Raw genomic sequence first — 25,664 nt, forward strand, 5'->3', positions numbered from 1 at the left:
GCACTATGTGACAATTTGAAGCATACTTCTGGGCTCAGTTTATGAATTCTTTGATAGCAGGAAATCACTATGTGAATCCCCGTTCTTCTCTAAGAGAATGTGGAGCTTTTCTTTTTCTTTCATATACCTCTCTGTTCAGCCAAAACTGGAGAGAAAGAAGAACAGGGCTACTACAAGACTTGCAGAGAGAATGCTGAGAGTTGATAGTCATCCATTAAAATGAAGCCTGCTAGATAACAAAATACCTTGGCTCAAGATGAACCATTCTTTCAAGTCTGTTCTCTCAAGGGAGGCAGAAGAAACTAGACAATGAATCAGATACTGAGAAATGTTGACCACTCATTAAGGCTTGTCAGGGAATGTCCTGACTATGGAGATTAGAGGTTAAAAATATTCTCTCACCAGACATGTCCGAGGAGGTCTGAGTAGAGAAGGACAGTCAGAAGAACAGTCATACACTTCTATTCAGAATTGTGTCGTTTCCTTGATCCCTTGTAGGGAACTAATATCCAAAAAACTCTCATGGCATACCTCATGATGGCTAGAAAAGCAAGCAAGTTAAGTACATAGAAACACATGTTAGTGTTGCAAGAGGTCTGTTTTCTTGTACTAGCTAAAGGAAACAGGTATTGAGGTGTCCCTATGCTTGAACTAATATGTCATCCAACTAGGTCAACTCAGGACAAGTAGAATCTGGAAAAGGATTTCCTTTAAGGTTTGAGGAGTCTAAATGAGGCCACTTGGCCACGAGGTCTTGTTTAAATGAAGGAGTAAATAAGTCCAGAAAATGCAATGAAAGTGACAAGGGAAGAAACATAATTACTTCCTATTTGGGGAAAATTGAGCTTAAATGATCTTGGGGTCAGCTGAATGAGTTCCTTGGTTATGGAGCATTATAGGAGCTGTAACACAAGCATATTAAGTTCTGATTTACACGCCCCCACAAAAGTGGTTTGAAGTCACAAAATGAATGGGAGAGTTCCTTTTGCCATGATGCTGATTTGGCTTCCTCAGTCTTTGCAGATTGAGCAGGTCTTGGTGTGTAAAGACTTCCAAAGGATATTTTCACAGAATCAGAGAATCATTTGAATCAGAAGGAACCCTTAAGTCCATCTCCCCTGCAATGATCAGGGACACCTACAGATAGATCAGGCTGCTTAGAGCCCCATCCAGCCTGACCTTGAATATCTCTCAGCTGCAATATTACCACAATACACTGGCTTCTTATCAGTACAATAGCCACATGAAAAATTGCATTCATTCCCATTCAGGTAAAACTGGAAAAGGGACTAGCATATGTGTTTCACATACCACTCTAATTTATCCTGTCCTGCCTTCTGAACATTTACCAGCAACTCTATTTATACTGCAGTCATAGAGGTTGTGCTCTGTTTCTTCTGCTTTTATTTTCCACATGAAATACAGGAAAGAAATTTTCTGAAGCCATTTACTTATTTTCCAATGCACCACTATCTTCCTGCAGAGTGAGAAGTAATGGTTAGAAACTCCAGTAGGCTATTATCAAACTGATGCTGAGAATAAAATTTGTTGGATAAAGCTTTGATGGAGTCCTGAAAGTAGCTGTAACTATTTGAGGCTTAGAATTACACCTGCAGATTACCCAGATCTCTGAGTATGTTATGATATATACCTTGACCCCTGCCACTTACTGCACAGGGCTTCGGTACCAGTAAGTAAGATTTTGCACTGAAGAAACAAGCCTGGCTCTCATTAGAGTCACTATGAATTTGACGAGACTGGCATTTGGTTTAAAGTCTCTACACAAAGAAAGCAATGGATTCGTCATCCTCTGATTGTGCTGGTGGTCCATAGGGTGAGGGAAGGAGCACAAAGATCCCTATAGCACGATACACATTGTCTGAGACATGATCAGCAGGAACAAGCTATAACCAAAGCTCAAGATCTTGCCCTTATTTTCTCTTTAAGGATTTTCTGCTTATTGGGCTGTTCAATCAAAGCAGACAGATGCCACGCTCTGAGGTTAGCTTTTTCTGCCCTAGGTGGAAGGGCAAAACAGCCACATCATCTATCTGCAAAGGACCAGGAGTCACAACATGTATGCTTTGTACGTGGTAGTGGCTCCTGAGCCTGAGGTTTGTCTTGGGACGGAGCAGAAGGTGGTTGGTACAGAGAAACCATTGTAACAGAGAGTCGGAGAGGGGTTGCAAATAATTTAATCACCCATAAAGGGGGAAAGAGGGACATCACATATTTGCAGAACATATTTGCCACTGGCACCGCTGCCAGTACTGTGCGGTGCTTGCGGTGACCTGTGTTAGGGTAAGAAGATATTTATTAAAGGTCAATAAGCAGGACAGGGCCATGTCTCTCCTCCCCATCTGCCTGCAATCCCATGGCACTCTCAGGGAATAACATGGAGCTGGAAAATCATGTCCTGAGGCTGGAGGGACTGTGCCAGTTCTTGGGCAGTTAGGAACTGGACCCTGAGGAGAAGGAAATGAGCTGTTAAGTTACATGCAACAGACTTGATGCTTCTCTTTATATTCCATACCCCAGTGCATTATCCAAAGTAATTTAAATGTCTCAAGCTCTGGTGCTCCCATCACTTTCCCTGGCATGTTATTTTGTGGGCTAACTCATCTTACTATTTGAATTTTTTTCATGTGAAATTTGTGAACAATTATCCATCCATCCTAATCCTTTAACTTCACTGATTTTATTTTTTTTGCTACATGTTCTCTTTTCCTTCCCATATCTCCTGCCTCTCTTCCCAGCTCCTCTCCTATTCCTTTATATTAACTGGACATGAAGTCTGGAGTTTTCAAAATGCTTATTCAAAGGTAGAGTCCACTTGCCTAAAACTAGGTCTTGGTAATATATCGCTGGCTAGGACACTAATGTAAGTTAGAAAACCACCAGTTCTTTGCAACTGGCTTCCCGCATCCTTCTATTTACTTCCCTGTTCCTTACCACCTTGATCATGTATGAAGTATTTTGGAAGTGAATTGAGAAAAAAATTCAGAAGATGTTGAGTCCATGGCTATGTGATCCATATAAGTATGAGGATCCAATTCAAACCAGTTAGTATTTGGTATTTGGCCAAGAAGCTCTCATCCTTTTCTTTGTCTAAAAAGTTATCCTAGATGTCACCACCACACAGTGCAAGTGTGTGAATTCAATCATTAGATAAGTTACTGTTTTGATAAGATTTAGATGAGACTTTTAAAGAAAATCAACATAGGAACGTGTCTGCTTAGTTTTGGTATGCAGAATTTTAAAAGACTAAAGGAAGCGATTGAAGCAGTTCCTGGAAATTACAGAAATGATGTTGGGCAACAAGGGCTGTTGATTTCAGTACTGTTGTATGGAAATGAAAAGGCCTATACACAACGCGCAACAACGAAACAGATTAGTGTTATTTAAAAAATCTAATGGTATCCAAACTTTTTTTTTTATTAGAATCCCTTGAAAAACATCTTGCAGTGGATTTGGGACTATGAGCATTTTAGACATGTAATAACCTATGGGTTTAATAACTGTAAGTTGTTTTCTCTGGCTGATTTAAAATATACTTATTCCATAAGAGTATGGTGGATGGTTTTAATTAACACCTCAACAAAAGCAGTTTTTCAGGTGGGAGGGCTGAAGTGTGAGCTGACAAAAGGAAATATTTTCTGTGTTTGCTCTTCTCAGAGAAAATAATTTGTCACTGGAATTCATTGACACTAGACATCACCCATGAGAAGAATTTGATAGGATGAACAGTAATGTTTTGACAACTTATAGACCTTCCATTGCAGTGGAAAAAGAAGGATATAAGTCTTCATCCTTCAAGGCATAATATCTCTCATTAATGAAATCTTGGCCAGAAGTTGTCTCTATATTATTTCAGTTTATACGATTGTCCTAAAAGCTTCCTTTGAAGCTGTCCATGTTTCAGAAATAGGAAGAAAGTATTCCCCTTCTGAGCAAGGTGGCAACTTGCCTGTTGTTTAATCTGCATTTCCTTAGAAGAAATAAAGAATAAAACGGGATTTTTGTTCGGCAGCCTAACCTACTCTACAGCCAGTTCTGCAGTATCCATGGGATATACACATCATTGATGAGACCATATTGAATACACTGGGGATACTCTAATGACACGCAGACACAGGATAAACAAATAAGATTGCTCCAGGAAAACAGGAAAAGGTTAGGGGATGGCCTGCTGGAGACGAGCTCTGAGGAGAAGGACCTGGGAGTCCTGGTGGACAACAGATTGGCCATGAGCCAGCAGTGTGCCCTTGTGGCCAAGAAGGCCAATGGGATCCTGGGGTGGATTAAAAAGAGCGTGGCCAGCAGGTCAAGGAAGGTGATCCTCCCCATCTACTCTGCCGTAGTGAGGCCACATTTAGAATACTGTGTCCAGTTCTGGGCTTCCCTGTTCAAAAAAGACAGCAATCTCCTAGAAGTCATCCAGCGGAGGGCCACAAAGATGACAAAGGGCCTGGTGCATCTCCCATATGAGGAAAGGCTGAGTAACCTGGGTCTGTTCAGCCTGGGGAAAAGATGACTGAGAGAGAATCTGATAAATGTTTATAATTATCTAAAGGGAGGTGGGAGGCAAACGGATAAGGCCAGGATCTTCTTGGTGATGCATAGTGGTAGGACAAGGAGTAATAGCATAAAACTTGAACACAGGCAGTTCTATACTAACATGCAGAAGAACTTATTTATGGTAAGGGTGATGGAGCACTGGAACAGGTTGCCCAGAGAGGGTGTGGTGTCTCCTTCAATGGGGATATTCAAGACCCGACCAGACGCATACCTGTGTGGGCAATTGTAAGGTACCTGCTTTAGCAGGAGGCTTGGATTCGATGATCTCTTGAGGTCCCTTCCAACCCCTGCAATTCTGTGACTCTGTGCCCTATTTGTATCTGTTCTCCTTCTTTTCATGCTTCTTAGCTACTACCATGACTCTGAGAACAGTATCATCTGAACCATGGATGGCAGTTAAGGTGATTACAGGAAATGCGGAAGATAAAGCTTGTGAATAAAGCAGCAGGGAGAAAGCAATGGATTCCTTGCATGATTCTGAGGGCACATCTCTGGGGAAGAAATAGCAGGAACTAATGCCCAGAGCTGAGTGCCCTAACTGTGTAGCAGTGACCTGCAAGAAGATCTTAGGGTCAGGTCTGTGAGGAAGTTTTTCATTCAGGAAGGAACCTTCCTGTCCCACAGAAGCTATGAAAGCGTGTCAGCACATCTCCACTTAGATCTGTAATGCTGTGAGACGTTTTCATGCTTCTGGAATTATGTCCTGACATAAACTGTTAAACTGGAGGTGAATTCAACTGCAGGCTACCACACAGACATTTCACTGCTGCATGGCTTTTAAGAACAGCTTGTCAGGACTGTGGAGGGCCCAAGGAAAGTGTTGTAAAATAAATGCCATGTGGGGTGGAAATGGGAGTGAATAGGATATGGATTGCTTGAACAAGAAGGAACACATTTGTTTTGCCATGCTTGCTCACAGTAGAATAGAAAGAAGATTGAGGAACTGACATTTAACAAAACAAGCTTCTGTATGCGTTAAAGTTCTGTTCCTTCCTGCACGTATGTGCACATGAGTCTATGCCAGTATCGTCAGCACCTGAACAAGATAGGGAATTTTTCCTTTGCTCCAGAACAAATATAATTGTTTGAGAAGTTTGTTTGAACAGAGATAAGTCTTCTTGAGGGCATAAATCCCAAAGTAGTTTATTGGACCTTTGAACTGTGAATAATATTTATGTTTTCTTATAAGTTCTTTACATTCCTTGCAGACTGACTCACATACTTCTCATCAGAACTTCAACTGAATATGGCTACGCTCTCTTTGGTTCTGCTGCTCATTTAGTGTGTCCTGACAGGGTCATTAATGACCAATGATTGGAAGTTTAAAAGTTTGTTCCTTGGAGCAAAATGTGGAATAGTTCACTGCTATTTACAAGAGAAGGGTTAATAATGGGTATACAATGAAGCAAGGTTTGTAATGAAAAGTCATGCATTTTTAACAGAATTTTAAAAAACAGGCCAGCAACTGGGCGAAGAAAGCCTTCATTAAGCCTGACTCCTACATCAGTGAGCCATCCTGGTTACAATAATCTTACTACTGAAAGAAAGAGCCTTATTATAACAATCACAGTAGTAACTCCCATCCTGTGTGTTGTATTTGGATAAGCAATAACCTATTATAGATTTATAGCAGCACTCTAAAGGCTTAATTAGGACTGGTGTTTCATTAGCCTAGCCTCTAAACTAACACCCATCTGGAGGAAGTTCTTGCCCTCAGATAGTGAAGGTTTATGTCTACAGGCACCAAAAGCTTTGTCAGTGGATACTCACATCATAATCCTTTTCTGCAGCAGAATAACCTCTGTTCGTAGGAGGTGAGCCACTTTAGTATCTTAGAAGGGCTGAACCTGAGAATTTAAGTAAAGGCAGGCAGCACAGGTGAGTCATATTTTCATATTAAGCCACCATTTTCCTGAAAGTCCATTTGAAATTTTTGGTAATGCAGCATAGGATGTAAAGGAGTACAGAAGCATAGATTCATGGTCATGTTAACATCTGTAAATACAAAACAAACTGGAAACTCTAATTACATTTTTTAAATAGCAACAAGGGAATCTGTTGACCTGAAATCAGAACTCCTCTCTTTGTTCTTTCAGCTTGCTTATTGCCAGCTTCCCATCACAGAGCAGTTCAGTGTTACTCTGGCACTAAGTTCATAGCTCTATCACTTCTACGACTTAGTCAATGCACTTCTTTTCTCAGTATATAGATAATATTAGTGCTTCCCTCGTCTTCCCTGTTTAGATGACAGTTCTTTGGGTTTTCCTCCATAAAGCTGGGCATGAAGAGAATCTGACCTTGGTTAGGACATCCATTTTCTCCTTTATCGGTTTCCTGCTCAAGTACTTTTTTGGAACTTTCCCAAGATTTTTGATATCTCTTTTTACTAAAAACACTGTATTATCACATTGCTTTTATATTAATTTTATAAAACTTAACATTTACTGGTGAAAACGTACTTTCTCTGTTTGTCTGTACACCTCCATTTAAAAGAAGCTTCTCTTAAATGACTAAGGGAATCAGTGGAATTTCTCTTCATGGGGAATAATAAGACACATTTTTCAGATGGTGTTTTACCCACTTACAGGGATGATGAAGATGCAACTGTGTCAAAATAAAAGTGGGACAGCTGGTTCAAGGCATAGTGCCACTTCCAATGATCCAGATAGAAGTGAAGGAAAAATCTTTATTCAGTGGAAACTTCTGAGATTTCATACAGAAGTGCACAATGTATACATATGTTGACTTAGATCTGCAGGCAATGTAAGAACCACCAGGCAACAAGGCTCTGGGTTTTATGAGACATGTCTCCATTTTATTCTAGCGCAGTCATTCAACTTGTACCTAATTGCAAATTGGTGTTTTCAGTTCTTGCCAACAGAGAACAATGTGGGTATACATTGTATGTTCATATCAATAAAATCTATTTAGAATATAGTTACATTTCCTTACTTTTACTACTAGGAAATAGCAGTCCGAGGATGAAGTTTAACAGCTGTCCCCATGATCAGAAAATGATTTTCATGAGGTTTGGAAGCGACACCAAGAGAAAACACTGATTCATGTTCAGCCTTGTAGCAGGCATACAGGGAGCCTGGATTGATAAGGAGCTAAGACTGGTAAATCATAATGTAAATAAAAGCACTATTTTTCATGCAGCTTATTTACAATGGCTTTAGTATGCTACATTTCCAGGGAAATATATGTTCTTGTCAGGAAACTTCAGGGGAAGTAAATGAGTTTGAATCACATGAATAGGTTTAAATGCCATGGCTGGAATTTAGTAAACTATTTTGCACTATCTCTTCTTCTTCATTAAAAGTGGAACATTTTTCTCTGTCTCTTGACATACTTAATAATAAGGCTGGATTACCCGGTGGGACACTGGGTAGGAGCAGCTTCCTTTAGCTTTTCTGAAAAATTTTGCACTTTAGCATTAATTCCTTATCACAAGTCAGAATCTGATTCTAAATCAATATGTAATAGAGTCTGGAGCCATGAATATTCTTGCTGGTTTCTATTTATCTGTGTATTTCATAGTTTCTAACCCAAATATCATTGCAAGATCTGAGCAATTTCCACAAATAAATAAATATGTTCAGTCCTTATGAAGTTCCAACCTTCTTTTGGTTTTGGGTCCAAATTCTCCTTTTAGGAAGATAAAACCAGCAAGAATTTGGGATTAGCAAATATACTTGATTTATGGCTCCAAAAGATGAGTGTTAGCTTTTTCCTGAGGTAAAGTGCTTGTACATCCCTAAATTCTGGTGTCTCACAGAAATGGTAGTGCCTGTAGGATGTTGTGGAAATCATGACTATAACTGCATTTCTAGCTTTTCATGGCACTGTAGACATGCAGCTGGATGGGACCTGTAGAAGTCACCACATTCTTCTGGCTGGAAGGAAGCAGGATGAACTACATCATATCGCAGGTATTTATACAACTTCTTAAATTTACTTGAAGAAAGACATCTCACAGTATTCCTAAGGAGAGAAGAGTTTCCCTAATAGCTACATAAAATAGTCTTCCTCTTTTCTGCTTTTGTAAATATCTTTCTTTGGTACAATGCAGTTCTCTTGTTAGGCCTTGCATTTTATATAGGAATTTTAGAAATTAGGATCTTATAAGCTACCAGATTCTAAGAATCACAGGAAACTGGTCAGCTCCAGAACCTGTAGTCTAAAGTCTAGATTTTCTTTTTTTTTTTCCCCCAGGTGGACAGAGTATTTATACACTGGTTTGTCAAAATCTGCATTAGCATTCCAGTTTTACTAGGGGTTAAATACAGTGAGCAAAGATCCAACAGGAAAACCTCTGGGGAAACCTCTGTGTTTGAAAGATAAGAGCATGAGATAAAATGCATGAGGAAGAATGAACTTTTTTTTTTTTTTTTTTTTTTTTTTTTGTAAGGGCCAAATTAGATAAAAAGGTACAAATTCTAGTGGAAAAGCTAGGAACTAGACATGGTCTTAAAATCTCAGGTAAACTAAGAATGACACGCTAGTAATGGCATAAGGCAACCAACCATGTATGAAACATTCTTAATTCATTATGAAAACCTATTGTACATGTATCAGACAATTTACAATTGCTAATTAACTTTATGTGGAAGGCGCTAAAATTTTATGGAGATCAATGATAAAATAAAATCTGTACTTAGGATGGGTGTGTGGGTTTTGAGTCTCAAATGAAGACTCAAAGTGGAGACACAAGTGATAACTAAGTCTGACCAGCTGTGCAATTACTCACCAAACATTCTTATCTACCATTTTCAGGAAAGAATTACTGTAGATTCAGTGATATTAGGGCTTTCCCTTAATTGATAGGACTTGCATGGTCTATTTCACTTTCCATGCAACTTTATTTTCCTAAAACTTGTGGTCAGTGCAGGCAGGCTTTCCTATTGGGAGTTTTTTATCACTTACAAAAGATGGAAGAGGACAGAGGTATGAGAACAGAGGAAGAATCAGGAAGTGCAAAGAAAAACTGAAACAGAAGTTCAGGGGTGTAATCAATTTCCATTCTGTATATTTCTGGAAACATTTAATACATGTAAGACCTCTGTTCTTTTGTCACATTGCATTTAACTTGGCCAAGAGAGTGAAAACTTCTTTGGGAACTGAACAGATGGACACACACACACACACATGCATCCCATGACCATGTAAGGAAATTATCCTGATAAAAAAGAGGGTAAAGGGAAGCAGGGAAAGACATTTCTGAATTATCAGTTTTCTCAGTACTCAATAGACTCACCACTCTTTGAAGTGCAGCTATTTTTAATTACTTCCCTACAAGAGCCTACATCCAATTGTGGATTATTAAGTACTTCACTGCATAGAAACCCAAGGAATGTATATATTCATTATCCAAATCTCAAAAAAGAGACTGCATTTTCATGTAAGTGATTGGAAGGATCAGAAGATAATGCCCATCTACAGTACTACTCCCTCTCTGCCTCAGCTGAAAGTCATCATTCTCAGTTGTGTATGATAAAAATAAACGACTTCTATTGCTTCTAGGGTGAAGCAGACACTAGAGAACACAAATAATCTCAGAATGGTCATTCAGCAGGAGCAGGTACAAATTAAAATACATGTTAGAATGGCCTTCCATTCTATGACCAAAAGGGGGTTTATGTACGATGGGATGAACCATAGTTTACTTTTCTTTCTTCCCATTTTCATTAATCTCTGTTTCACAAAGGACTGTGGAGTCTATACTGAGGGTTCTGTAAAAAGCAAACAAAACTTCTACATTACAAGACCAGGTGAATATTATAGATTCTTCTCTGAGAACAAGAAAAAGGGGGGATGAAGATAAGAAAAATGATACAAGAAAGTAAAAAGAAAAATGTTCTTTGCCACAAAGTAAGGACCTTTTATTCCGATTTTCATAGGAGTAGTTACAAAGATGGTTGCCTTATATCTAAGATGTCTTGGCTGTCCCAAAACAAACAAAGTTACTTCTAGGAGAAAAAAAGAGAATTAATATTTATGTATTACATAATCATAGAATCACAGAATTATTAAGGTTGGAAAAGACACCACTCTTTCTGAGAAGTTGTTTTTCCTAATATCCAACCTGAACCTCCCCGGGACAACTTCACGACATTCCTTCCTGTCTTATCGCTGTTAGCTGGGAGAAGAGACTAACTCCCACCTCACTCCAATCTCCTTTTAGTGAACTGTAGAGAGCAGTAAGGTCATCCCTGAGCCTCCTCTTCTCCAGACTGAACAATCCAGGTTCTCTCAACTGCCTCCCCCCCCCCCCCAACCATCATAAGACTCTTCACAGCTTCATTGCTCTTCTCTGGACATGCTCCAGAGCCTCAATGTCTTTCTTATAGTGAGGAGCCCCAAACTGAACACAGCGCTTGAGGTGCAGCCTCACCAGCACCAAGTACAGAGGGGCTATCGCCTCCCTAGTCCTGCTGACTACGCTATTTCTGATATAAGCCAGGATTCCATTGGCCTTCTTGGCCACCTAGGCACACTTCTGGGTCATGTTCAACCAGCTGCCAACTGACACTCCCAGATCCTTTTCTGCCACACAGTTTTCCAGCCTCTCTGCCCAAGCCTGTAGCAATGCATAGGGTTGTTATGACTGAAGTGCAGGACTATACGCTTAATTTTGTTGAGCCTCCAATCAGTCTATGGAACATATTGCTTCAAGATACACTAATATCTTAGATTCCATTATGAATGAAAAACATACAGGCTATTTACATAGTGCAAAGAAATTTTTAAAATTACATAAATTGATGTATAAAGTGAAAAATAAATATAAAAGTTTATGAATCTTCAAGTAATCTAGCATTTAATGGGTAGGAATTTGACAAAGAAATGTGTAATTGTCAACTGTGAATTCTCTGACCCTTTCCTCCTGAGAATACGGTATCAGACATTGTACCAGGGACAAGATATTGTACTAAATGGTCCATAATTTCCTCTGGCTAGATGATTTCTCTGTTTCCAGTGATGTGGTCTGTCAATGAACAAAATGTATGTGTCTCTAAATCTTGCATGAAGTGGGATATAGCCACTTGCTAAAGTACAATGCTACTGCTACACAAAATAGTACAGTTTCACAAAATGCACAGTATTTAATAAGCAATGTGATACAGAAGGCAATAACTATTAATAAAGCCACTCCAGTGAGTCGATTTTAGCATGATTAAACTTTTCTTTACCTTATTTCACAGTCCATTTAAAACATTCTATTTTTCTTTTAATGGCAAAGGAAAATCTGAGCTTTAATAAAGCACAGCAGCGCAAATTCAAGGCAGCATATGGCACAGATGAGCAGAAAGCATTATCAGGAAAAGTCAACAGCACCAAAATCAGAAATCCAGGCCTTTATGCCATATAATTGATTTAGGTTTAAGAATATCTGTATGCACTGAGAAACTGTTAGCAATGGGCCAAGTTGTGGTTTTCCAGGGTTTTGCAGAATATGGTCATGCAAATAAATGCGTCTTAGTGGGAGGCAGCATGAAGAGAGCTTGCAAGATGTTTCCTATGCCTTGGGAAGTAGCTGGTATGTTCAATTTTAGTCTCTTTTTAGATAAAGCTTAGATCACTTCAACATCATACCTTCTTCACTTGTCTTAAAAAGTCCCTAGTTTCAGTGAAGCAACCTCACTAAATACAGGCCAAGTTTTACAGTATTGCTCAGGGCAGGAAATTAGGACAAGATAGGGTGCTGCTCATTTGCTGAAAACACCTTCAACTCTGGGATTGTATAGCCGTGTTTCTCAGAGCAACAATGTAGGCATTGTTTATCGTAAAAAACCATACGAACAGTGAAGGGACAGTGAATGAACAACTGCCTAAGGGTGAAAAAGAACTAGATTTTCTACCTAAATTTGAATTTAGAGGATAACCCTTCCCCATCAAGGACTCCTCTTCTTCCCTCTCCTATGAACTAATGAGTTGCAGTAATTTCCAAGAAAGTGGGAGTCATGGGCATGAATTTCCTCAGAATGAGTTCTCTAACTCTTGAGCTTTTGTGTAACATAGGATTATTTCTGATAGAATTTTGATGAGAAATATAAGCTGCCACAGTGCGTTATACAGCACCAATCTGGTGGAGAGTCTCTGAGCGCATCTCAAGCTTGACTTGTAGAAAGGTGGAGGAATGTTTTCTTTGTGGGTCCTGGCAAAGGCTAGATACAAAATCTACCTGTCAAGACCAAGATAAGTTCTGGAGACAAGTGAGCCAGAGCCTCTGGTATTTGCTCCAGCTTGGTATCAGAAACATCTTTAAGGTCCATTTCAACCCAAGCCATTCTATGATTCTATGCTGTCTAAAAGTTTAAATCTTAATGAATTAATAATCCTCAGAGTACAGTGCATCTGAGGTGCAGGTGTGTGGTACACGGGCCTACATCTGCCTCTGAAGAGGAGTGTTATAATAGGTATTGGGTATGACCTGTTTAGGAGAAGAAAATTGTTAAGTGTGGGACATGATGGCTTTGATAAATGATAAATGGACTGAAAATGAGGAAAGAAACACATGACTGAAAGCATTTATAGCACTGCAACACATCAAGTCCTTGCCTGTCAGCGGAGCCTGTGTGACTGCCTGAGCACACATCCGTGGCTTGCTCTGGCTGTAGAATGAGATGTATTAACTTAAACCTCCGTGGTTTATGTTCCATTTTCTTTCCTAATGAGGGTAGGTTAGGAATGTTCACAAGGTCATTCCTGGTGCCTGAACGTCTTCACTGACAGATGGCAACTCGATGAGCTGTGGTAACGCCATCATTTCCACTCACGTGCCTGTATCCTGAGGAGTCCTGAGCATTTACAGCTCAGTAAAATCCAGGCTCTCATCATGCCTCAAGAGAAACAGTTACAAAGGACACCCACCCCACGGGACCATAGCGAGCAGGCTACGGAAGTTGTTTGAGTTTTCCACAGCACCAAAGTCCCTTTTGCAATTCATTACCACTGATGTTTTCAAACCTGTCTGTCTGACAGCCCCTGTTACAGCAGACAGGCTGTCTAGGAGATGACAGCTTGATCTGTATCTCTTTCACACCTCTTTAGGGATAATTTTGATGTGAGGTAGGTTTTTGATCAACTGCCTCCTATCTTATATGCTCAGCTAAACATGCCATTTGATTTTTTTTTTTATTGTGATGGGTAAATATGTCACTCATGTTGTTGAACACGCTGGCAACAGAAGATGTAAATATGTCATAGCTGGTGGTTATAAGCCTCAGTGATTATAGGGCTTGAATTAAGGGTTATTTTTGTATTCCCTCTGCAGATATTGGCAGCCAGTTCTGCCTCCTTTGAAATTCAGCACAAAACTTTTGAGATCACATGAAATGAGTCGCTTTCCATAAATGTAAAATACACTGATATTTTTCACATTTGTGTACATTTGTCATGCATGAAAATAAATAGGGCCAAAGAGAGGAATACAAAAGCAAGTGGGAATGGCTTTTCTGTGACATTCTTGAATCAAGCAAGAGAAAATGGGTTACAGAAACTTTACAAGAAGTTTCTTTTCTACAAGCCCTCCCCTGCCATCACTTAGACTTCCCAAGTTGTCCTGTGGGAGTCAACAACAGAGCATGTTTCCCAAGGCTGGTGTTTAATGAATCAACATTTTTTTATGCTCCTGTCCTTTTTCCACTGGGTGACATGTCAGTGGCAAGGGTAAAACTGTGCCCTTATTTTGAAGGACATCAGATTTTATAGAATCAAAGAATCATTACGGTTGGAATTTTTTTTTTTAGTTTCTTTAATTTCACTTTTTTTTCCCCCTTTTCTTTTTTAGAAATGTTTTTAGTGCTAAAACAATGGTTGCAAATCCACATGCAAGGGAATGTCAAGAATCAATATTTACAGTCTGTTAATGCTCCTTCTAACTGTCTTCTGATGTGAGGAATGGAAGAACAACTCTATTTTTTCAAGCTAATCACTGTCCTTTGTTCCGACCAGACAGTTTCCTTGCTGACAGGGCTATGTTTTGTGGCCATGTAAACTCCATATGCATGTGTTTTTTGACAAGTCGTCAGGACCAACCATCTGGAGTGATATCTTGGCATTTTTTTTTTTTTCACACTTAAACACCAACCAGAGACAAACAATTTAATGATCATCTTGTAAAGTGATGTTTTAGAATCATATCAGCAGGGAAATGAATATGCTAAGAATGCTGTTAAGCGTGTTTCCCAGGCGGTGGAATAATTGAAGGTGTTTATTGGGGATTTGTCATGAGAGCATTAACTGACTTAAGATGGCATTGCTCTGGGGAAAAAAAGGTTTGAACTTCATTAGAATAGAATTTTTGGACCTGATGTAATTAGATATTTTTCCAAAAATTAAAAAAACTAGAATGGTCTTTTCTATGGTCATGAGTTATACCCAAGAAAGCCAAATGCAGATTTCTTCTAAGTGAGTACGTATATATCCACCAATGGTTTCTGAATTCAGGTGCAGTTTTCAGATGGAAGGCATTCTCCCTCCTCCACAAGGATGTAATATTGTTAGCTATTTCTTTTCTCTTAAATACTGATTACCACCTTGGGGATGTTCCCATCTGAGTAAGACCATAGCCTCGGGTAGCTGTGGGGACTGTCACTAAAAGTGCTCAATAAGCAACAGCAGCAAGAAATGTCCATTGTCATCTGAGGCTGTCCAAGGATTCGTGTTTTGTCAGTTAATACATTTTAATTAACAAGTTCTAGTGCACTAACTAATTGGTTATTGTGCTATCAAGACCTGTGTCAGTGCATTCATGTCTTCAGTGAAGAATGAATACATTTTTCAGATCAGAGATTTGATATTTTCTGTGTTGCATAGCTTCTACCCCAAGGTCCCGAGTTCACTTTCTATCCATTACTGTGTCATAAGCATTACAGTAGAAAATAGAGCACTGTAATTATCCAAACCATAATTTTATTCAGGTATGAAAGTGAAGGTCTTTGCTACTTTTAAAAAATAGATTTTACAGTATACATTTAAAAAGACATGCAATCATATTTTTCCACAGCCTCTTGAAACTGTCTATTAAAATATGTCTGTTTAGGGTCTGACATTGAAGATCTATTTAGCCTGAGAAAGCATCACAGCAGAGCAGTTGAGACACACTAAAACAAAGGCACTATGGAGATTGTTTTCCTTTGTGATTAACTACCCTCCCAGAGGCCAAACTAACAGGCCTGATAGGATATGGGGTATTCAGTTGCTTGCAGAATTAATCCAGAAATAATTCAAATCCACACGAGCTAAAAATGAGACACGAGGGCACCTGTATTTCTGTAAGGCAGAGACTGGTGAAACCTTGGGTCTGGGCAGAAGCCCAGAATCCAGGATGTGGATTTGCTGGGACACCCAAATTCCTTGCAGCATCTTCTTCAGGTGTCACTGAATGGAGGTATCCTATAGCTCCAGCTATGCTGATATTGGAGTATGCACTGCAAGAGTCGTTGCAATCCTTCACGACCTTCAGTGGGTGAGAATAATGGACTGTGCAGCCCTTTAGGAGTTTAGGCTGCAGATGACAGTAGCAATTAATTGAATATATTTCAGACAAATGTTTATAGCAAAGAACTCTCCTCTTTATTATCTACAGTTCTGTTGGCTATTTTGTTTATGCATTGTGCATCTTATTTAAGCAACTTTCTTAATTTTATTGTATATTTTTTTATTCCTACTACTGTTTATTCTGCATATTACAAGATTTTATGTCATGTTTTACTAACAGATCTGAAATTTGAAAATGTTGAAACTAAAGACCTTTTCCCACTGCTTTTTATTTCCAATTTCTTACATTTGTTATCATTAATCATGGCTTCCTTTGCAGGTGGTTTCTTTTATTACCTTGTTATTGATGCAACCAAAGCACAATTTTTTTTCCCTCTTGTGCATTTACTTTTCTCCAGTTGAGTTATGCCTGTTTCATTAATAAATGACCATGCCTGCAAGGCATTGGGGCACTTAGATGAAAAATGCTGATGCCAAAGTCAGAGCTTTGAGACACTGATGTCTATGTGAGGTTAATTTAGGCAGCCTCTACAGCTTGTGGGTTTCTATCTGCATCCAGATACTAGGCAGTCGCATTCTGCTTCTTGCATTGCAAATAGAAAGAAGAAAAAAAAGAGGAATACATGAGTATAATAATAAAGCATGTGAAGGGTCAAAATGGTCCAAATGGAGATCTTTTTTCTATATACACTGAAAGAATGATGTCTGTTCAACTTTGGGAGAAGATATATCACAAGGATTTGATGAATGAGCATAAAACAAAGTGTTATATATAGAAGGTGAAATTGGCATTATTCTTGGTCTTTTCTACTATTGAAAAGGAGTCACTCTAAAGCATAGAGTAGAGGAATATTACAAAATACACTCTCTTTTGCCTCCCAAGTAAGTAAATAACATTAAGTAGTGAAGTATATTGCCTTGATTTCCAGATCTCATACACATATGAATCTTTGAAAAATGCCTATTTATTACAGTTATGAGAATTATAACACTAATATATTACATAAGAAAATAACCCTCCAAATTCAGCATCTCCCTTTGCAGTACTCTGACTGCTACTTTGTCCCCCTCATGTTCAGCAGAAGTTCTAGAGAATTACAAAGACATGATGATGGATCTTGCTGTACTTCATTGGAGCTTACTGTACTTTGTTGGAACTCAGCTAGAAGGATTCTTCTCATCAGCTTTCGTGATGTGCTGAATCATAAGAAAGAAAGAAAGGACTATGGCCGCAGCAGACCAAATGGCGGAGAGGACAGCCTGAACTCCAGCTCATGGAGCTAATAGGAACAGTTTCTGCAAAGCTTTGACTATGTTTTCTGGGAGCTGACAATACAAGACAGACACAATTTTTTCATCAGTAATCCTCTTGTAGTGCCTTAAATATCTAAGAGTAAAAATGTAAAGGAAGACAACATACAGTTAAAAGCCAGGTACCCTATACCAAGTTCTCCTTACAGCCAGTGTCACAACTTAATGACCTGCATGCCATTTATCCTCCACTCCCAGATTGCTGCTCCATTTGTCTTGGTCACATACAAGCATTGTTCCTCTTCTCCTGCTATAATTGCTGCCAAGTTTTGGGCCTGATCTGCCAAAGCTGAAATAAATTCTCCTTTTGTCTTAGGTTTGTATCAGGATCTCTGGGACAGGGAAGGGAATTTAATCTTTGGATTGCAGAAGAGAAAAGCCAAACTACCAATAAACCTGGACTCTTTCAACTGATGACTATTGTGGGAGTGTATATCGGACCCCATGCTGTCACAGATCACATAAGACTTTTTCTCCTTCCTTTTTCCTCTTTCATCTAATTTGAGAAAAGCAGATATTTTTCTCTCTTGATGCAGAAGTAGCACATTTTCTGTCTTCCAGCAGCATACAAAGCAAAGCCATTAAAACAGCCAAAGACCATCAAAAGGCAGCATGGCAGGGCAGTAAAAATGAGTCCACCTCTGTCCCGGAAATAGCCCAATTTTATTTCCTACCTGCCACATTGCCATAACAAATGGGAACACCTTTGACCATATCTACAGACCTGTGGGAAGGGCATTCCTTATTTCTCCACACAGTTCAGCACGAAAATTGAGCTTAGCCTCTGTGCAGTCAAAGCTCTTTTATTTATTTTTTTTCCTTTCTGCCCCCTTGTCCATTATTAATCAGGAGATTTATTATTGCTTGGGCTGGATTTTTATTGCATTAGCTACTCAGGGTCAGCACTTGGCTGCTCACAGTCTGCAGTAAAGCACCTGCCCTCTCTGCTAGAGGTAAAATCTGATCTTAAATGAAAACCCAGCCTAAAGATAAAGATATTTTCTCCATTTATTATTCTTACTGTACTTATCCCATACAATTCTGTGAACATTGGAGGCTGTAAAGTCAGTCTGGGGGCTGGACAGTCAGAATCTTGCTTTTGATGGGTACAAATTCCAATTCCATGATATTTTCTTCATTCTTCTTCAGTTAAAGAGATGTATAGGTGTTAGGACACTACTGAACTGCAATCCCATGTGCAAGGCACAGTGTAATATCATGTTTTGCTGAGGTATACTTCTTAAGGCATGTATCTACAAGAATTGAAAGAAATGTATTCAATCTGAATAATGAAATCTGAATAATGAAATACAAAAATGTTATTTTAACTAGACAGTTTAAAACTTTGTATGACCTTGCGGCTGACAGCCTAGTCTGTGTTGGAGGGATCAGGGCTGTATCCTGCCACTGCTCCAAAGTAACACTGAGCCACCCTATGTCCTCTCTTCTCCTTTTCCTCTCTTGGATTGTTGCTGTCTCCATTCGTATGTACAATGGGATGCAATGGAACACCGATTAGGCTATATTGTAATAGAAATTGTGGGTGGATAAAACAACAACTTTTTTTTGTTTGCTTATTTGCTTTACCTGAGTAACCCTTTAATTCTGATAACTGTAGAGAGGAGTTTAAAAATCCTGGAGCTCAAAACGTAAAATCCAAAAGGCAAATCAAGCGAAATCCTTCTCCCCTCCATTTTGAAACCATTGGCTCATGGAAATTTGATTTGCAGTTTTACTGCAACTGCAGTCCAAGAACCTGAAGTGAAATTCTTTTTTATTCTAAATAAAAGGAAATCTGGCCTATGAAGGGAAGTCAAGCTCAGACATCTCTGTTCTCTTCTGCCAAGCTTGGAGAGCCATGAAGGTGGCTTTGTGCTGCTGTCTGTCTTGTTTCTACATCTTCTTTTGATCTACTGGGCATGGTAATGAAAGCCTACTTGGGAACGGTGCTTCTCCACCAGCCAAAAAGCAGACCATCCCAGCTGACACCAGAAACACCAATGCGCGGAAGTGGGACTATGGCAGTACCGACCCCCTTGTGAGGCAGCACAGATCTACATGGGCTGAAGATCCATCCTGTCAGTCACCCCTGGTATACTGCTGGTTAATGCTAGCAGGACATCTGCGTCTCAGGTAAAGGAACAACACCTCCAGGCTCTCTCTTAGCATTTCAAAGAGCACAAGCATATGCCACAATTATATAGTGCTGCTGAGAAAAAACAGCATGTGAGTGAATCCCTATTCTTAGCAGAGCAAGTGCTGGGTCTCACACATGGAATCCACCAGAGCCCTGCTGCAAACGGCTACCGCTGCCCTTCCCTTGCTTCTGCCCAGTGACCAGAGATTGCATCCTGCTCTATTGTTCTCCAGCTGCCTGAGAAAGCCAAGCACAACAAAAGTGTCAGCCAGATTGGCCCTGATGCATGTCATATGCTTTTCTGCACCCGTGAACTGCCTGCTTCTCTCACCAGCCTTGCTGTCATTCATTGTGAAGAGCAGGTGCATTAGCATCTTTGTGTAAAGGTGTAACTGTTGTTCACTGAGAGGAGGATTGTCTCTGCACCTCTCTCCTTCTCACCACCTGTCCAGAATGTGTCATATAGTGGCTGTAAAGGACTTCTTGTAAATAATTTCCCTGCAGGTGGAAGATGCCCCAGAACTCACATTACTCACACTTGTTAAAGCTGAGCAAAGAGCAAAATATCCCTCCACTGTCATGAGGCTTTGGACTGGCTTTCCTCACTCTGTAGCCAGCTAAAAGCACTCTCTGACTCCACATTTCAGGATGAAGAAGATTCTTGCATGTCCCAGAAAGGCTCCTGAGCCCTATTCCTGCTCCTCCAAGGTACAGAAATTTTTAGGATGGAGCAAATCTCCATTTTACTACCACACAATTTTGGACATGCTAAGATCAGTCTATAAAACTTATCATTAATTATCCAGTTGATCCAGGAACTCACCTGGGATCTGCTTTGTCAAGTTATATCCCTTCATTTCTTTAATTTATCAGTCATCGGAGCTTTACATTTCTGTATCAGTGGACAGATGAGTTAAGGCACTGAGATCCTTAACCTGTGCATAAGGAAGCCACAGGCAGTTGTTAGGTGCCTGTGCTGAGTCAGGTGCCCAAATACTTGGAGGTAATCTAAGGTACGTGCTTGTTTGGGTTAAAATGTGTTCTCAGCGGCAGAGTCACACAGCATCTGGTGCAATTTAACCTTGATCACAAGCAGCCTTGTGAGAGAAGGCATGGGTTGCACTCCTGCTATTGTGAGCCAATAATACTATATAACTAATAAATATATTTACTTTCACCGGGCTATTAAGTAGCTATTTTCCTTTGAGTTTGATCCTCAGTCAAGACACAAAACTTAAGGGCAAAGTGTTATTATTGCTAAACATTAGTGAAGAGATTACCTTTCTGTAAAGTAACCTCAGCTCTGCCCTGAATAAAGAACCTCATCAAAGCATTGCACATCACTCTTCAGTTCTGCCATCCAGGCAAGTCCAGCCAACACCACTGGGAGATGTTCCGTTTGCCCTGGTGTCCTTCCACCTTGTCATTTTTATTTTTGCTGTCATTTGAACGCAGCTCAGATTAATCTCTTGTGAATTTCATTAAATGCAGGTTCAATCTGACTCCTTCTTGCCACTGCCATTCTGAGAGTAAAAGCACCTCTTGTGAGAACATAAATTGGATCCCCACAGCTACAGGAAAGACATGAGAGCCTGCTGTGGCAGTACAGCCCTGCTCTGGTGAGTCAGATACCCCATTTTGCTGTCATCAAATGGGAAGTAGCTCAGTGTCAAATCACTGCTGTCTACTGAGAGATCATGGTTCAAACTGTTTATGAGTGTTAGAGAAATTAACACTTCATTACGACCTGTCTTTAGCAGGATGAGACATAATCACATGCATGGGTTTTGCCACTTTCCTACTTCAGGACAGCAATGTTTACAGCTCATTCAGTATTCCGTACAATAAGAGTGTTGCTGCTTCATCTTGTAATGACAAACCCAACCCTTTTATTCCACAGCCCTACCATAGTGTTGAGAAAAAGTCAGAGCTTTTGTCATGTGTGGTCCATGAGCTGGGACTGACCTGTTAATCAGGGTCTCCACATTTGTTATTTCTGCTCTGGTTCTGGGGGAAGTGCTAGTTAAATTCAAAGTAGTATACTAATCAGGGTAGACTAGGAAATTTCATTGTAATTTTTGCAAGCTTCCCCATTTTGCAAGCTGTTATTTTGACTAAATTAGATATTCAGGATGAAAGAAGACAGTACTCTCAGGGAGACATCTCTGGACCTGGCTGTCTTCAGCCACAGGGAGCGTTTGCTGAGTTGGTAGTGTTGGCATATACAGCTTGGTCATCCACAATAATTTGGTGGGATGCTGAAATATTGCAAGTGTTGGGAGTAAACTCTTCTGTTGTTGGGCTACTTGATGAGAGGTGATGCTGGTAGGGTGTCTGAAGAGCTGTGGTTGTGCCACGAATAGCACCTTGGGTCCTTAGCAGAAGTCTCCGGATGGGGCTGATATGGGCTGTCTTTGGGCACAATGAGAGAACAAGGCTGGCAAAATGAGGCTGTTTTCTTCTGAAAGCGTGCAAGTGAATATGCACAAAGTCATGGGGAAAAAATTTTGGGTCTCTGCAGAGGTAGAGAGTTCATCAGCATCTGCCCCTTTTTGGTGTGCAAGGGAGACTGGGAGAAATGTTTGTCATTAAGACAGTGTGGGGCTTTGCAGGCTCCTGGGAACCTCCCCACTGATTTCAGCAGACTCCTGGTGTTGCTATGTGGTCTGTGATACTGTGCTCTTTCCTACTACTCTGGTCACGACCTCTTCCCCTATATCACCCCTACACTCCCACCCTAAACTCACAGTCCCTTTCTATGTCACCCCAGCCCTTTTCATCTCCTACCAGTGCATCTCCTGAAAAGTCCTGCTGTCGCGGCGAGGACAATGTTGTTGAGGCAGAAACAGGAGGAAGACAAAAGGGTGAGGTTTGAGTTGAAGAAATATTCTCAGGAAGGGGCATCCCAGGGACATATGCATGCAGAAAGATACAAGCCAGTATCTGCATGAGAACAAGGAAGATGATGAGTGGAGTAAGACAAGGATCAAAGGCAAAGACAAAGCAGACTGTGATTGTTTGCCACCCCAGCACCTAGATGAGCACCGAGGGAGGTGAGTTTGTCTTTCCTTATGCTGTTGGCCTTTTGTTATGCTCCCGATGCCTGTCATGGGGTATTTCAGTGATCAAGAGATGAGGTTTCTAGGCACTACTACAACAACATAAATGATAATAACAGGCTAGGATTTCAGAGCAGATGGACTAGAAATTATTAGTGCCTAATGCTAAGTAAAAGCACCCACAGTGCTGGGCAGGGTTGTTTGGGTGGGTAACCCACCTGTGGTTTTTCAGCAATGACTGCCTTGTTCCAGCTGTGTGCCTCCAGCTAAAAGTACTAAATTATTTACTAAAGCAGTGAATTAACTCCAAGCAGCACCAGCACCTGAATGCTCAGTGAGTCATACATAAAACATGCTTTCTTTTTTGAGGGCATGGCATGCTGGCAGAAAGCAAGGTGAGGAGGAAAGGCTCCTGGGAGATGGGTGAGTGGCAGGGGTATCTTCAAGGGAGCTGAAAAGCAAGTTAACAAAGGGAGTGATTCAAAGTCAAGTTTCTCAGGTGTCCTGTGAGTTAGCATGATTGGAGAGAAAAAGAAAGTAAAAAGAGAAACAGCATCGCTTTCAAGGCTTGGCAGCAAGTATTGGCTGTGAGAATGGAGAGAACACTTTTTTTTTTATTATTGCTTCCTCCCAGGTATGTTTTCCATGCATATGGAGTGTGGCTAGAAAAGCTTTTCATTTCTGAAAAAGAAATCAGTAGGAGCACAAAGTAGTTCTGGTCATTTGCAGGGAAGTGAAATGTGCTTTCAGCTCTACAGCCCCTTGCCACACTTGCCTCTCCATGAAGACTGATTTCAAGAGTGCTGAGCTCTAAGCCTTTGCTCCAAAAGCAGTTACAGCACCAGAACAAGCAATCCTTAACCATGCTAGTCCTTGAAGCTCTTGTATGTCTCTAAGTGAATTTGTCCTTAGGGTTAATAATGTGAAGCCTCTTCAGCTTGATGAAGAGGCTAAGGAATTCCTTGGATTTCTTAAAAATTCTATATTCTGGTCGAAGTCACTGCAAGTTTGGCTGAGTTTGTGTGAAATAATAAAGGAAATATAATTTCATCCAGACAAGGTTTCTAATGGTATTCAGGTTTTTGTGAACAACTGTTTTAATGAAAGTTCTTTTCAGACAAGCCTGTCTTGGTGCCAGGCAGATTTCTGGGTTAACTATATAAACCAGTCTGAAGGAGAGTGAAGCATTTGGCTACTGTGTAGGCTGCAGTTCTGCACAAAAGGACCGATCTATCAGGGCAGGGGGGCAACCTATTTACTTGCACTGTTAAATGACTACCTTGCAGCTAGTGCAGTGTTGTCCGAGGGTTTATATTCCTTTTCCTTTTGTGAGTGAGGATTGCCTATGGGGGCTGAAAATGCTGAGCAGACTGTAGATGTTTAAGGGGAATTTGCTTTTGCAGTCTGGAACCCTTTCACCATAACAGTCCTCAGAGTAATGTCCAAGTTGTCCATTTGATGTTGGCTGAAGTATATGCATGTAGTGTAAGAGCATGTAACACCAACCAAAAGAGTTCTTAACTTGTCTTGAGGCATCCCACAGATGTTTTGAGCTAGAAGACTTCACAAAGAAGGAAAAGAATAGAGAATCCTCTCGAGATGCAAAGTGAGTAGAGAGGAGACTTGCTAAACTCTGAATGTCTGCAGAAGTTCAAAGGCAGTTTTTCTGTAAGCGAGTTCTGAAATATTGCAGTCAGTGCAAATTAGTCAGATCTTGGGCCCTGTTCATTTTGGTCTTCAAACCCGGCTCTTGCAGGAATAATTGAACATTAAGTAGTTAATTAAACCTGACTATATCCTCACAAACACTATTCAAAGGATAATGCTCTACATTGCCCCAGTTTGCAGTTAGGGGTTTTGTGGGCAATTAATTTCTCTTGTCCTGCCCTCCTGTAATTTACAATAAGTTTCTTCTAGTTTCTAATGAGCTTGATGATTGTTAGTGCCTGTACCTTTTAAATAAATTAATGGTGATAACAAATGCCTGTGCATCCTTCATGACGGGATATGGAAATTAGAATTCATTTCTGTTGATAATTTTGAACAAGGTTCCCTTGGGCAGTTCAGTACATTTCAGTGCTCACTGATTTAAAAGGAGCAGATTGCTGCTGCCTTTCCTTATAGTTTGTTGTATCCCAAATTTCTTGAACTGAAGAGGTTGCACTTGATTGAATAGTGTTTAAAAACTTAGAGAAATGGACAGTACCATGATTTGGGACTACCAGATATTTTCTTTCTTCCCCAGACCTCTTATGTCCAAATTCACTGACAAAAAACCAAGAATTTAAAAATTTCTGTATATCTCTTCCCTATTTCACTAGCACTTATCCTACTACACTACAGCAAAAAACAGAATTTCAGGTAAATATGATAACACAGTTTAACCATTGTCATCAAAGTTACACTAATGTTGTTGCTCTGTATTTTCTTTTTCTGTTGAGTGACATAGGCACTGAAAAGTCTTTTTCTTTTCGCTTTGGAGACAAAAGCGTATACAGGGAAGTTCTTAAAGACATTAAGAAAGGCAGTGAGGGGCTCCTGGAGCTACATTACTCTCTTTCTCCTGATATAAACATACTCACCTCTTTGCTTTCTTTTAATCTTAATGGCTGTTCTGTCGGGGTCTTCTGCTGTGTACTTTTATGAGCCAGCAGAATTATAGCTTGGTTTATAGGCCATTATTCCTGATGGCTCCTTCAATTTTTAAGGCAATATATATGCTTTGTAAATGCAGCTGCTGACCAAATGCTCGGGTAGAAAAAAAATCTGAGTTGGTTCTTTGCTAATAGGAAAAAGATTCTTGAACTACGAAACCAATCTGATGGTTTCTTCTGCTTGTCCTTATCATAGGAAATTAGTCATGGAATACAGAGAAGTGATGGAAAGACAGGGAAAATACTCTGTCCTAAACAGAGTATTTTCCCTGTCCTAAAGAACGCCATTAATTCTTGGTCTGCAGAAAGCCAAAGATCTAGCCAGAAGGTGAAGTAAAAAACTGCATCTTCAATCTCCTCCTTTTATATCCTATTTCCAGGAGTCTTTCAATGACACAAACCCTCAGTTATGCCCCCCTC

At 40.1% G+C, this 25,664-nt stretch overlaps 1 protein-coding gene across 29 annotated transcripts in view; it reads left to right on the forward strand.

Moving 5' to 3' along the window:
• The window catches only part of LOC110399220, a 585,449-nt gene that overhangs the window by 53,527 nt on the left and 506,258 nt on the right, over nt 1-25,664 (forward strand). For 20 of the 29 annotated variants that reach the window (XR_002438981.1, XR_002439018.1, XR_002439017.1 and 17 more), the window contains exons 2-4: nt 8,412-8,510; nt 17,163-21,150; nt 22,302-22,584. The gene's annotated coding sequence lies outside the window, so the exon portion shown is untranslated. The remainder of the gene's footprint in view (nt 1-8,411; nt 8,511-17,162; nt 21,151-22,301; nt 22,585-25,664) is intronic. The other 9 variants (XR_002438982.1, XR_002438979.1, XR_002438989.1 and 6 more) reach the window with 6 other exon arrangements.

The sequence above is a fragment of the Numida meleagris genome, chromosome 5, assembly GCF_002078875.1.
Source record: "Numida meleagris isolate 19003 breed g44 Domestic line chromosome 5, NumMel1.0, whole genome shotgun sequence".
In the NCBI taxonomy this organism is placed as follows: Eukaryota; Metazoa; Chordata; class Aves; order Galliformes; family Numididae; genus Numida; species Numida meleagris.